The sequence below is a fragment of the Schistocerca serialis genome, chromosome 11 (assembly GCF_023864345.2).
Source record: "Schistocerca serialis cubense isolate TAMUIC-IGC-003099 chromosome 11, iqSchSeri2.2, whole genome shotgun sequence".
Classification (NCBI taxonomy): Eukaryota; Metazoa; Arthropoda; class Insecta; order Orthoptera; family Acrididae; genus Schistocerca; species Schistocerca serialis.
In genome coordinates this window covers 131,443,454-131,458,701 of record NC_064648.1, presented here as the reverse complement: position 1 = coordinate 131,458,701, position 15,248 = coordinate 131,443,454, and the positions used below count along the sequence as shown (strand labels likewise).

Here is a 15,248-nt window from a genome sequence, read left to right as displayed (position 1 = left end):
ACGAAGAGTCTCTACATTTGGTACCAGGGTTGCGTAGACAAGAGTTTTCAAATGCCCCCATAAATGAAAGTCAAGAGGGTTGAGGTCAGGAGAGCGTGGAGGCCACGGAATTGGTCCGCCTCTACCAATCCGTCGGTCACCGAATCTGTTGTTGAGAAGCATACGAACACTTCGACTGAAATGTGCAGGAGCTCCATCGTGCATGAACCACATGTTGTGTCGTACTTGTAAAGGCACATGTTCTAGCAGCACAGGTAGAGTATCCCGTATGAAATCATGATAACGTGCTCCATTGAGCGTGGGTGGAAGAAGCTAAAATGAGCTCTAACATGGAAATTAAGCGTTTCCGGACTCATGTCCACATAACATCTTTTCTTTATTTGTGTGTGAGGAATGTTTCCTGAAAGTTTGGCCGTACCTTTTTGTAACACCCTGTATATAGTCCATTTATGCTATCTCTACCTGGGGCAGAATTACCTCCAGCTTATGTGGCACTAATTAGTTCATCCTCTGTTACATCACATTTCAGTGTATCATCTTCCTCAGTCATTACCATGAGTGTCATTAATAGTTCTGCTATCTTTCTGGAGGTGGACTGTTTGAAATTGTTATCAAAGTTAATGTCTTTGGGGGAAAGAGTATACTTCTTCCAGTATGTTTTTAAAGGCTTCAGCTTTCTCTCTTTCATTGGTAATGGGTTTTGCGTCTAAGAGAATGTGGGAGCTGGGCTTAATTGCTTGTCCTGTAAGGGTTTTAAATTTCTTCCAGAACTTGCCACCATCACGAAAGTCTATCTGTCTACAAGTCTCACCCACTGCCTGCATTGATGGTCTGAAATTTTGCGCTTTATTTGAGCATTCATTCTATTCCATAGATGTTTGAATTATGGGTTATTTGTCCTTTTAATTTCTCTGTAAATTCTGCGTTTTTCTTGTATCAGTCTGACATCTTGAGAATAGTTGGTCTGTAGTTTCTAATTGTCTTTCATTGCACGCTTCCCCCAATGAGTGGAGTTAGCTGTTTGAGATACAGTCCATTAAAGGCCCAATTAAAACAATCTGACAGTGGGGCAAATTGGGGATCCCAATTAGGAGTAAATGGGAGGGAATTACCAGTTCTTGTACACACCCTACAAGCTAGGGAAACATCCTGAAAACCTTGGTCAGAACCATGTTGATTTATCTCTGGGACATTGTCCTTTACAGAGGACACCATCACAACCAAAAACTAAAATGTTGTGTATGTATAAAGTGCATCATCTTTCTGTGCTAAAGCCAACCTTAATGTGGAGTAACAAATGTCATTTTTTGTTCTGATATTGTAATTATGTAAATCATTGTTCCTTTTGACCTGTACTGGATTATTTACAATAAACTTCATGAGTTCATAAATACACTGTGAAACAGTAGTCAGAATGTCCAACTCCTTAAACAGATGTCTACAAGATGATCGTGATGATGATCATGATGATTGGTTTGTAGGGCGCACAACTGCGCAGTCATCAGCTCCCGTTCAAAGTCACAATTTTTTCACAGTCCATTTTTTTTTCACAGTCCAATCTAGCCACTGTCACGAATGATGAGGATGATGATGAAATGATGAGGACGACACAAACACCCAGTCCCCGGGCAGAGAAAAATCCCCATCCCAGCCAGGAATCGAACCCGGAACCCCGTCATCCAGAGGTAGCAATGCTAGCCACAAGACCATGAGCTGTGGACCAAGATGATCAAGGTGAGCACCACATACTATTCTTATGGTTCATTTTTGAGCAATGGAGACTTTTTTTTCTGAAAGGTGAGTTATCCCAGAACATTATTCTACATGACATTATTGAATGAAAATATGCATAATATGCCTACTTACTGATTTGTCTCTCCCCAAGATTTGCAATCATTCTAAGTGTAAATTGGCTAAACTAAATTGTTTTAGGTGTTCCAAAAAGTGCTTTTTCCAGTTCAAATACTCATAAATATAGAGTGTTCAAATTCTCGTAAATACGGAGACCTAAGCATTTTGATGTTTCCACCTTATCTATTATTTCCTCACCATGTGTTACATGTATCATTGGTGTAGTGCCCCTAGATGTGCAGAACTGAATATGCTGTCGTTTTAAAATGGAGTGTGAGACCACTTGCAGAAAAGCAATCAATAATACTTTTAAAAATATTTATTATTTCTTCTGTTTTTGTACATATGCATGGGTTGATTACAATACTAGTGGAAGGTTGTTTACATTTATGAGGAACAATAGCGGACCTAAGAAGGAGCCTTAGGGAACACCATTCATGCCCCCCCCCCCTTTTTTTTTTCTCCCCAGCCAGAATTATGTCCCTGGACTATATTGATCGAATTACTAAATACAATTTTCTGCTTTCTTTTGGTTGGATATGACATTTTCCATTGATTGGCTACATCATATAGTCCATAAAACTCCAATTTATATAGGAGAATACTATCACTCACACAGTCAAGTGCCTCAGATAGGTTTCAGAAAATGCCAACCGGCCCTACTTTATTATGTAATGCTTGTAAAATTTTGTGAGTGAATATGTATGTGAGATTCTCAGTAGAGCAATTCTTCTGAAACCTAAAGTGTGATTTGCTGAGGATATTATTGTTGCTAAGGTGAGACTATGTTCTACAATACATCACCTTCTCAAAAATTTTGGAAAATGCGAAGTGGAACAGGTCAGTTGTTATTGCCATCCCTCTTATCACCTTCTTTAAAGAGACCTTTAACAACAGCATATTTCAGTCCTTCTGGAAAATTGCACTGAGTTAGTGATGCATTACGTAAGTCATTTCGTTAAGTCAGGGATTATTATATGGGAATAAATCTTTTTTTTTTAGAGAGAGAGAGAGAAGAGAGAGAGAGAAAATGTATAATTTTCTTAATTCCAGAAGGAGTACTTGGTGGTACATCCATATGATTGAATTTTATGAGAGTTACTTTCTCAACATACTGTTGTAATTTTCCACTTGAGCTGTTTGTCCTTATGCTTTATGCTATATTTAAGAAATTATTATTAAATATATTTGCTACCTGTGATTCATTATTTACAGTCCTTTCATTGAATTTGATAGTGATGCTATCCTGTTCTGTAGCTGATTGTTCTATCTCTTTTTTCACTACATTCAATATAGCTTTAATGCTGTTGTCAGAATTGCCGATTTCTGACATTATGTGCACATTTCTTGACTTTTAAATAACTTCTCTTCATAATTTTGAGCAGTTTAGTAGTGTGTAACTACTGCAATATCTCTTGTTGTTCTTCCCAACAGATACATTTCCCTTTTCCTTTCACAAAATTCTTTAAACCCTCTAGTGGTACATGTAATTTTTACATAGCTGTTTAATGTCCTTCTTGAATAGCTTATGTCGAAAGCAATTTTGAAATAATGATATTAATTTATCGTGGAATAGATTAAATTTTACATTAGCATTTGGTTCGTTATAAATATCATCCCTTGTCATCTCTTGTGAACTGTTCTTAAACACATTTGTCCTGGAGTCATTAACTATTGTATCTGAGGAGTATCTGTACTGGATGCACTATGCTTATTTATCCTAAATAACTGTGCATCATGATCAGACAAAGCAATTTTTGCTGGGTAAACAGTTACTTTCTTACTTTCAGCTTCACCAAAGAAAACATTATCAGTCCTACTGTCTTTATCCACCAGTGTTGGCAAATTAATTACTGAGCTCAAATGGTAGGATCTGAATTTCTGTGCTGAAATTCTAGGATCCTAATAAGGTTTCCAGATCATTTTTCCCCTTTAAGTCACCACAGACTATTGACTGCTTGCTCCTGTCTGACAGATAACACAGTATAATGTAACTGGATATATAAAAATACTTACTCACCAATCAGCAATAACATAACAAACATATAAAGCTTTGAAAGGAATCCAGATACCTCATAAACAATTTAAAATTTCCCAGATGGGACCTATACATAGTTACAATTAAAAGTGAACCATTTTTTTATATTATACATAACCAGATATTTGTGTGTACTAATCACTAGAAAATCTATCAGGCTTGATGTTTTTGAAGTTTTGTTCTTTTAAGATATGCAAAAACTTCTCCTTTTCCGACATTAGCTCTGTATTAGAAAGCTTGAAGGGTGTTAGGTTAGGTTAGGTTAGTGTTGTTTAACGTCCCGTCGACAACGAGGTCATTAGAGACGAAGCGCTAGCTCGGGTTTGGGAAGGATGGGGAAGGAAATCGGCCATCCCAGCATTTGCCTGAAACGATTTAGGGAAATCACGGAAAACCTAAATCAGGATGGCTGGAGGAAGGAAATCGGCCATCCCAGCATTTGCCTGAAACGATTTAGGGAAATCACGGAAAACCTAAATCAGGATGGCCGGAGACGGGATTGAACCGTCGTCCTCCCGAATGCGAGTCCAGTTTGAAGGGTGTAATCTTTCATATATATGTTTTCTAACTCTGTAGTTATGTATTGCTCGGGCAGGCACAGGATGTTTATTTTCCAAAAAGCTCTTCTACTTTATTACTGTGTATATTCGTAATTTTCGTTTGAATAATGCTACAGCACTGTGCGTTGTTCTACACTTAGCACGCTCGAAGGGAAGAAATTTTCTTATGGTACAGATGCAGTAAGGAGAGTCTGGCTGATAAAAATATAGAGCAAACTGGTAGTCTACGAGAAAAGCTCGAGTCTATGCAGTAGGCAGGATTCAGGCATTAACGTAAATTATAAGATTCGCAGACGAGTCTGCCACGTAACAAATACCTATAGTGTTTTAACTTGAACAAATTTGTAATATAGTTACTGTATAACGTTGAGATTAAATACTCGTCGTAGCGTACCGATGCTTTTTTCTTAAATGTTAAAGCCCTGATATATCGATGCTTCTATTTGCCGACAGTTGCCAGTAACGTATAAAAATATGACATAAAACTGAGCCAACAAAACAAATTCTCGTTTCGATTTGTAGTGTGCAATTCGTTGGACATGATTTTCTCATTTCTTTAGTTGCATTTAGAAACAAGGATATGAGACAGTGCCTGTGCAGGTGGTACGGCAAAGTGTAATTTTTGTTACTGCCTTCTTTACATCGAAGAGTACGAGTGACCTTGTGCAACACGTTTACACAAACAAGTAACATTTCATTGTGCAGCATACATTCATTGCCTCTCTGATTGCGTACATTTTAGCACTTGTAATTATAAAAAATATCGGTATAATCTAGCGTATTGTACTGCAAAATAGAACGCATTCTAGCGGAATTTTCTCTGAAGTGTTTGGCAACACTGACATCCGAAAATCAATAGCCTTATAGTAGGAGCTAGGAGGGCGGGTTGCGGCGGCTGTGAGGCCGTGTTCTATTTGTGTAATTCGTACGGTTCTGATCTGAATAGTCGATGTATTTCTTGATGTATATTGTTTGTCATTCTTTGTAATCACGAAGGGAAAGTTCGCTGTTACAGGGAAGCCTTTCTTTCGCCAAACTTTGTCTACAAAGTAAGTGTCTGTCAAGTTAGCTTTGTGTATGAAAAAACAAATTGTTAAATGTAGACTTTGTGTGGTTAAATTAAACTTTACGTGTTCCACTTCTTCCATGCACGATGATTCGTTATTGTGTGTAATGTGTCCTTGTACTACAGTGCGCGTGCAGGATCTAATCAATACGAGTCTTCGGCCAGTGACGTAATGTTAATGGCTGCTGTCACCCGTCGGTGCACACATTAACATTTTTGTTGTTAGTTGGCGAAGCCAACGAAGTTTGAAAGAAAAAAAAAAACACTTTTGAGGTAGCTTATCCGAAGGATTGGGTTAGGTTGGAAGGTGACAGTTTGGTTGTGAGATGACGAAGCCAATGAATGTGAAACTAAATAAATCTGGTTTGATGACAAGACTAATCTGTAGCTTTGCGCGAGGTGTAGATTAGGTTTGAAGAAGACAGTTCGTTAGTTGGCGAAGACAACTAATATGGTGCTAAAGAAAAAACACTTGTGGTGACAGACTGCTTTGTAGCTTAGCCAGTTTCAAAAAATCAATAACATAACGTTACAGTCGCCATATTATGTTCCTCGGTTGTCGCATGTCATTTGTCAAAGCAGACGACGCGAATGGAACATTTCGATATATCCCCTCCCCAATAAGAGTCATTTTTCCAATGACTGTGCCCAAATGCTGAATGTTTATATAGATCTAGTAGTAAATGTACATAGTGGGCACACACTTCAGATTTATTTTTGTGGTAGTAAAATGCTCATCGACGACTAATCATTTAACGGATGTGTTTCAAATTTAACCAGCATTTTTCTTTAGGATCAGAACTGCGGTAATTGTTATAAAGTGTGTTTACACATGGCGCGAACCTAAAAATTAGGCTACTACAGGCCTGCTTGCAACGATAAGCTTCGACTTTCTATGTCGCTACCTTCGCCAACTCGTCCAAATTATCTGCCTCTAGTCTAACAGGGATCTCTGGATATGCTATAGACCAGCCTATTTCTGTGGAGGGGGGACAAATGTAAATTTTTTATGTATCGATATCGGACTTCCTGGCACTGTAGCACAACAAATCCAGGAGAAAAGGACCTCTCTTCGTTAGGTCTATTGTGGGATGCAGCATTGAAACTGAAAAAATTTGCGTTATACGCAAATATCAATACGAAATCCACCAAATACGGCCTGGTAGCTTCGGAAACTCTGAAATCGGGAGTGCGCTGTGCTTTTGTTAAACAATAGGTTCGTTCGAGTAATGCTATGAGAACAAAGTGCTACCGTCTTCAAACTGTCTTTAGTGCGATTGCGCAGCTTTGTGATAGTTCAGACTGTCAGACCCCTTGGCGTTTACTCGCACGCAAAAAAGTCGCGTGTTTCGTTTTCTGACCTGTAGCGCTAGTTGACGTTTCTGCCGTCTCCGCGTTGCTCAGATGTTTCTCATTTAATTACCCTGATTTAAGTAATGAAATAATACATCGGGTACGTATTTTCTTCGTGCTTAGCACTAAGAGTTTTGAGAATTTATTCTCAAAGTCAAGTGAAAATATTTACGTAAGTCTTTTGTGTGCTGTTTGTGTGTTCTGCTGACCTAACACTGTACTGTCGTCTTTTTGAGGTAAAGATACAGTACTGCGCCGCCTACAACACACACACACACACACACACACACTGAAATTTCACAAACAGTATGAATGATGGTTTACGTGGGTCTTTCTGTATAATGTAATAGGCACAGTATCTTCTGATCACAAAAAGACGGCTATAGTCGAAATGCGTCGTGCGAAAAAAAAGGGGGTTGCAGTGTTTCATGATTACGTATTTATAGAGTGGCAGTAGCAAGCTTTGTTATGAAACTGAGTCTGACGTTTCTACCTCCCACGTGTGGTCGGCACTTCTTTGAGAACCAGTGATACAAAATGTTAATTGAAGATGTTCTTAATTATTCCTGATACCACTTTCCTCATCAACTTCCTGTTTTTTTATGCATGAAAAAAATTGATAGGCTTGCCTCATTGATTTTGGTAACACAAATTTTGTTGCTGATTGACTTTACATTGCAGATAATTGGTACCAATGTGAATAAACAAATCTAGAAAACGCCCAGACGTTACAAATACTAGACATTGTTTTGAAGATAAATTATCGTTCATTTAGTTATTTGGGAGTGTTCGCAAGGTGTCCACTTTTAAGAAACTGATAGCCAGCTTAATTTCACTAATAAATGTGTGCTTATTTCTACCTATGCAACCTCCCCTCTAAAATGAGCCAGATGAATGATCGCATGTCATTTATAGCAATGACTGTAGTATGTGACCCCCCAACTATCGGCTCTTGTGATCGGGTCCTTGTCTGGAAGAGAAAAAAATATTCATTTTGAAAGTAACGTTGAAAGAAGGTAGTGAGATCCTTTTGCTTTTGAAAACCCAGGCTTCATATATGTAACAGATTTGCACAGAAAAATCCCTCAAGAAAATAAAATTATACCAACATGTATTAAATTTTCAGAAGGTTGAAATATTGAGGTCCTTGAAAAGACTAACCTAGTACTTTCTTCCAACTAGAATAAACACAAAGTTTTGGGCAAGCGCGCGTTAATATCTTTGGATCAGTCTTACGGAAGTCTTAGGAGCCAGTCAGAACGATTCCCTCTGATCATTCGAAACCAGTTGCAACCATCCATCGGCCGCAACTCGAACAGATAGAAACCTTTTTGCGGTTACAGTCGCCGTATTGTATTCGGCGGTTGTCGCATGTTTCGTATGTCATTGGTCAAAGCAGACGACGCGAATCGAACATTCCTCGATATACCCCACATCAGTCATTTCTCCAATGACTAGGCCCAGATGCTGGATGTTTATATAGATCTAGTGGTAAAAGTACATAGTGGGCACACACTTCAGATTTATTTTTTATGGTATTAAAATACTCATCGACAAATAATCATTTAACGTATATGTTTCGAATTTAACCAGCTATCAACCAGTCACAAACCACAGGAACTGGGAGAATGCGTGCGTCGAACGCATTCGCGTGGTTGCAACTGTATCGCGAACGAACTTAATCTGAGCAAAGGCCACGTGATCTAGTTAGCCAATCACAGCGACACAGCAGACGTGATCTATTCAACCAATGGCAAAGTGACTGTTTCGTACACGCACGTTAATATACATGCAGAATAGAAATAGAGCTGTGGCTGCATAAGTAATTTTGCTCGTCAGAAAGAGTGGGTGTTTTCCGTAGATGTGGTTAGACAGGAATGTAAGACGAAATATTAAGTGAATGCGAATGAAGCCGTGATATTGCTGTTCTTATGTGCAAGAAATATATAGCTCTTTTATTCCGAATATGTCATGGTTTCCTTATCTCGATTTCCGTGGGTGTGGTACGGCTCGGACGTAACAACAGAACTTAATCCTAGACTGTTAAAGGGAGAGAGACTGTGAAATCGTTACTAATCTATATCGTAAATTTTAACTTAGTAGTTTATTCGAAGGAAGCCATAGGTTATACACTATAGTTCAGTTCTTTTATCTTGGCGGCTCGCGCTGCCCGCCCAGACGCGGGAGATTGCTGCGTTGCCAGTTGCAAACGACGCATGCGCCAAGAGAAACAACACCATAGTACAGTATAGTATAGTTCGCAAATTTACGTTCAGGGGGGAGCGCGCAGTTTATGAAGTAAAGCCACGACGGCCGCATTAACCCTTTCGCTGCTACAGAGACGTATTCCGCGCTGTGCGCGGTTTTGTCATCACTGCACTGCTCGCCTGTGCTGACACATGGTGTTCCGACTGCTTTGACACACTTGTCATTCGATTTCACAAAAACTATTTTGCCCAAAAATTTGATTTTTACACATCTTCTTGACCGGTACCTTCCCCCTATAAATGACTTAATTTTGTTTCGATGTTTAACGCAGTTATTGTGCAGCATTAAATGTAGTAAACCATTGCACGAAATTTTGAAGATTTTGCTGGGGTAGAAGTCCATAGCGCATACTTTCCGTATGGTCGATTTTGGTTGCCATAATGCTGAGAATGAAATATGGACAATATACCTAAATTTCATATAAAATTTACTGTATAACAATATCTCATATAATTTAAGTACCAGATATGTGTCGTATGTAATATTGAGAAATATTCCGTCTTTCGCAACTGTAATAAAAGTTTTATTTATACCAGAGCCTTTTCGCTTTTTCTAAAAATTTCTGATTAAAACAAAATTGGCGAAGTACACAAAACTGAATTGTGGACGTAATAAAACATAGAAACTAAAATATATTGACAGTGAGGCGCAATGCGCAAAAAATTTGTGTTTGTCACAATGGACAGCAAATACTTGCCAAAACATAGATCAGTTGACGAAAACATTGAATATGATGATGTTGCCAAAGCAGCGAAGCAAAGAATTGCGTCAGACAACAAGTAGCTCAGCAACGTACGAGCCGAAATTCTGCTCTAAATAATACTTTTAATAGTGTCGCAAAGAATATATTTCAATATGAATAGTCAAACAGCGACTGTGGAAGAGAAGATATACAAACAAAACAGATAACATGAATATTGTATGTGGGCTTTTCATTGGTTTTAGTTGCTGTGAAAAGAAATATTGGAGGACAAAATTAGAAAAACCGAAAACTTATTATGATTATAATGAAGAGACAAAGGACTAGAAATTTCAAAAAATTAAATTCAAACGAATAAAATTCATGATGTAAGACACTTCGATATTGTTTTTAAATAAAGAAAATATTATGCACCGAACAAAGTTTCAACTCAGAACCTTTTGCTTAGCAGTCAAACACCTTAACCATCACGCAAACGCAGCTCGTCATTCATTGACATTCCTGAAGGACTTTAAAACATCATGCAAAATGCTGACAAACGCTGTTGGTATGACGATGAATTATTCACGTCTCATCGAAGTAAAATAGGAAATAAACAATTACCGCTGTTCTTTATTGCGAAAAAGCGGTTCGTGAGAATAATACAAACACCTTTCCTTGCTATCGCCTGAATTAGGAGGCTTATTGCTTGTTTGGCTTAATTAATTAATAGAATATGAAGCGATTGGTACAAAGGATGCTTTTTCCAAACTTTATATAAAAGAAAGTCTGCTATCAAGACATTGCTTTTGTTCAATTACTTTATTTATGACTGAACGTTTCTAAAACTGAAGCCACTCGTCCGTGGTCTGCACTGCAGTCGAGCTCTGGCAATGTCGTTCTCTGTTCATTAGCTGATTGTGTTTTGTGACGTCAGATGCACAGAACGAACCTAAACTTGGCCGCCGTCGTAAATGACACGCACTTTAGTTGATTACAATAATAAGGTCGTCAGTGGTATGTCACATACAAAATAAGAGTAAAATGCCGTTTCGCACTATATACTGACCATTGTACTGACCAAATTATTGACGGGAATTTCTAATTGGGACAAAGTGCAATCGTGATTTTTTTGGGGGGGGGGGGGGGGGGGGCTGGAGTGGGGTTTAGTTATCTAAGGTTAAACTGCTTCAGAGAGAAGAGGAGACTTCTACATTATCTGATGTTGCAAATATTTGGCAGTTTTAAGAATAGGTCGTGATCTTTACAATTGTGGTTCAAATGTTCTCCACTGTATTTTCCGAATATTTTGCGATTTCCGTTGGTGTGGTTAGGCTGGGACATAAGAGCACAGCTTTAATTGGCAGAAAAAATCTGATTGTGGGTTGCACTCGTCTGTAACTTAGCCAGATGTCGAGTTACGCTCAAAGAACTGTTGATTTGTTAGTGGGAGAAACCACCTAATGTCAAAGCAAAAAAAAAAACGCGAATGTGGTGAAAGTTAGCTTGTGACATAGCAGTGAAATGTATAAATTATGTCATGAATAATAGACTATTTCCGCGAATGTATCGAGATTTCCATAGCGTGAGTAGGCAGGAAAGTAAGAGCATAACTTCAGGAACTCGTCACTAAAACTTAAATTTTAAATGTTTCACGGAACTGTCAATTTTTGACCAGAGATGATGTGATACCTTCGCAGTACAACACTGGCGGTCGCTCAAGGCCAGTGGAACATCACATTATCCTGCGAGGTGTGTATGGAGTACTGTGACCTATTACGACCGAGCGAGGTGGCGCAGTGGTTAGACACTGGACTCGCATTCGGGAGGACGACGGTTCAATCCCGCGTCCGGCCATCCTGATTTAGGTTTTCCGTGATTTCCCTAACTCGCTCCAGGCAAATGCCGGGATGGTTCCTTTGAAAGGGCACGGCCGACTTCCTTCCCCGTCCTTCCCTAATCCGATGAGACCGATGACCTCACTGTCTGGTCTCCTTCCCCGAAACAACCAACCAACCAACCAACCAACCTATTACGAAATTTGGTCTCATTCGAAGCCCTCTATCAGTTGCCTTGTCGTAGTTCAGGCAAGATGGTGTGTGAAGGCTGCCTTGTCGGCGAGGCTGCATTTTATAGAATAAGTAAAGGTAAACCATGATCGTGGTCATAGAGTAAATATCTCTGGAGTGAGCATTCACATGCGCAGAACAGATTTTGTGTTGTCAGCATACATTGCCGGCCTGGTCACGTGATCTCGGGACGTTGTGCGTGTGTCCGTATAGCGCCCTGTATATTTAGAATGTCACTACATCCCTAGTACAAACGGATTCTTTTCGTACGTGTCGTGGATTATTTACATATGTTACGCAGACATTTCAACAATATCCATTTTGATACCGGGAATAAACCAGCTACATAACTTTCAAGGGCAAGTGATTCTGCTTCTTTGCGATAGGTGTCACAGTTCAGATGCACTCGATTTTTGGTAGTTTTCGGTATGATACGGCACGTTATAGTATTATAGAGCCTGGCGTACATTTTTGCAGTGATAATCTTGCAAAACGACTTGACAGTACGTCAGTACTTTTGCAAGTGTCCTAAAAACACCGAATTTGCCACACATTAGCAATTATATCCTTGCTAATTCGTTCTTTTTCTGCTATTTCTGCGTATTTATTTTCTAGTTTTTTTGCGACCTAAAGCACAATTTTTCTTACTGGTGACACTTCGAAGTGTTTGTTTATCGCATTTTACGTACTTGCTCCCAGTTTATTAAATAAATAGTAGACTGAGTAAGAAGGGGATAAAAAAAGTACTGTAAATACATTTGGTCATGTAACAGTCAACCCATATAACACCATTAAGGGAAGTGGAAAGTGACACAAATGAAAGAGTTTGGGGACATGTTTACTAATATTTCACGCTTCTTAATCAAATGGTGAAGAAAATAAATTGAAGGCATAATACACCAAAGAAGATGAATGTGTACTTTGATTAGCTACACTATTGTGTTTTTTATCTGATTTGTGCAGAAAATGTATTTAAGCTGAATGCAGAAATTGGTAGTAGGTGCTGTCTGCTGTGGAAAATTAAAAATAGTTGATATAGCATCTACCTTCAGCCACACACAAAAAAAAATGGTTCAAATGGCTCTGAGCAGTATGGGACTTAACATCTATGGTCATCAGTCCCCTAGAACTTAGAACTACTTAAACCTAACTAACCTAAGGACAGCACACAACACCCAGTCATCACGAGGCAGAGAAAATCCCCGACCCCTCCGGGAATCGAACCCGGGAACCCGGCCGTGTCAGCCACACACATCCAAACTTTTCTCTGTCTAAACATTCCTCTTCAAAGTGTTTTGAACATACTTTGGAATATTTTGTGGGGACGAAATTACTCCTACTTATTTTCTGGAGCCACATCTTTACTCGTTGTTCATCCTTCGGGAATATAAAATATAAATTACACAATCATTCTCCATGTCCCAGACACACTTAACATGGTCTCCTACTGTAACTTTATAGTAAACAAAAAGGTTTGGACACACACATTATACGAAGACAATTACAGACTCCCACTCTATTGAATTTATCTGTCTCCCGTCTTTCAAATCTATATACATAATCGACAAGTCACTTATAAATGCATGGAGGATAGTATTTGCTCAAACAACTAACCATTCCCTTTTCTGTTCCACTAGCAAATTTACGAGAGGAAGCGATTGTTTGTAAGCTTTTGTACGAGCCGTAATATCTATTATATAGTCATAAAATCGTAGAAAAATAGGTCTACAGAATCAAGCCTTAATTATAATGCGTCTCGAAATTTTTAAACATAGGACCCATGAAAAGTTACTGTCTCTCCTTTCACATATTTTTCTTTGCATCCGTAACAACAGTAATTCACCATCGCTATTAAACTACCAACAGACGTTGAAAACACGACAAAACTCTTGATAATATAAACTTCAAACTCTGCAGTAAGCACACACGCTCAGCGAAGTCCCGAAAACATGTGACAATCCTGGTTTACTGTTGACGACGTGCGCAGAACGCAATGCTCTCTCCAGAGGTGTTTACTCTATGATCGTGGATGGTCTCTCATAATGTGCTTCCACGCCCTAACGAATTTTTTTATTCAGTGAGGATACCGTTTCGTTCCTGGCGCCGACGGTGGGCGCCGAAGGGTAGTCGCATGCTCCATGTGTTATCCGAAGACGGTGAAACTTGTCACAAATTTCGGGTCTAGTTTTGCAGGGGATACAACCCGTCAGCTTTGACCAATGACGTCAGAATTCGCCAGAGGTCATGTATTACAAAGATGAAAGAGCCGAGAGGAATGTTCAGAAACAAAGGAATGCAAGAGAGAAAAACTGTACTTCACGTATATAAGGGCCAGTAGTATTTTCACGTTAACGATATCGCGTGTTTGTATCTTAGTATTTCTCCGCAAAGTACAATGGAAAGAAATGAATGAAATACATCACGTTACATGTATGTCAGTTGTATCTCGAAACTCTTTCGAACTGTATTGCTTAAGTGCAGTACGGGATACAAGTTCAGCGCACGTCGATTTCTTAGTTTCAACTAGCATTGTTGTCCTGTTGTTCACTTGAACTATGTACCCCCTGCTTCACTAAACCGTAAATGAAACACCCGATACAAATAAAAAGCTCATTCGAAGTGTGTTGCTTAAATACAGTACGGAATACGAGTTTGTCGTTAGTCGATTTCTTCGTTTTGACTAGCATTACTGTCCTGTTCTTCACTTGAAAGATGTATCCTGCGCGTCAGTCAACTCTAAGTGGAACACGGGATACAAATTGTAGATGTGTTGTTTATTTCGTCTCCGCTATTAGTAACAGTCTTTTCTTACGTACATATCAGTACTACTGATGACAGAAGGACCTACGTATGTAATATATGTATACCAGACTTCCGTTGACCTCTATATATGTGCACTGGTAACGAAAAGGTGGAAATAGACGTACATTACATTTGCAACCTGTACCTCAATTGAACTACACGGAGACAAGAAGACGACACATGTACAATTTGCATCCCGTACTTCACTATGGGGTACAGTTTTCTTGTTGCCTTGGACGCTAATAGTATCCCATTCTTTACTTGAGCTATATAGCTATACGCAACATTTGTATCTTGCTCGCCAATTGACACATATAGTGTCAGTGTAAAGGCGAAGTGAAGGACGGGATACAAATTTTAGTTGTGTCGGGGGTTTCGCCTGTAATATAGCAAGTACACATTCGAAAACGTTGTACTGATACTAGTGCTGGGAAACGAAATAAGATCGACAGCTGAGAAATTTCTATTACGTGCTTCACAACACGAAAATACACACATTGGTGGAATAAAACAGTGAAATATGTCAAAATTGTGAAATACTGTGAAAGAAGCAAATGGAAAA

The 15,248-nt window shown here is 39.0% G+C and overlaps 1 protein-coding gene across 3 annotated transcripts in view; it reads left to right on the top strand.

Annotated features, from left to right (window-relative positions):
• Nucleotides 1-5,312: 5,312 nt before the first annotated feature.
• LOC126426685 (S-phase kinase-associated protein 2-like) overlaps nt 5,313-15,248 on the top strand; it is a 192,618-nt gene continuing 182,682 nt past the window's right edge. For 2 of the 3 annotated variants that reach the window (XM_050088586.1, XM_050088587.1), the window contains exon 1: nt 5,313-5,498. The gene's annotated coding sequence lies outside the window, so the exon portion shown is untranslated. Of the gene's footprint in view, nt 5,499-6,906; nt 6,969-15,248 lie in introns of those variants that run through there. The other variant, XM_050088588.1, reaches the window with a different exon arrangement.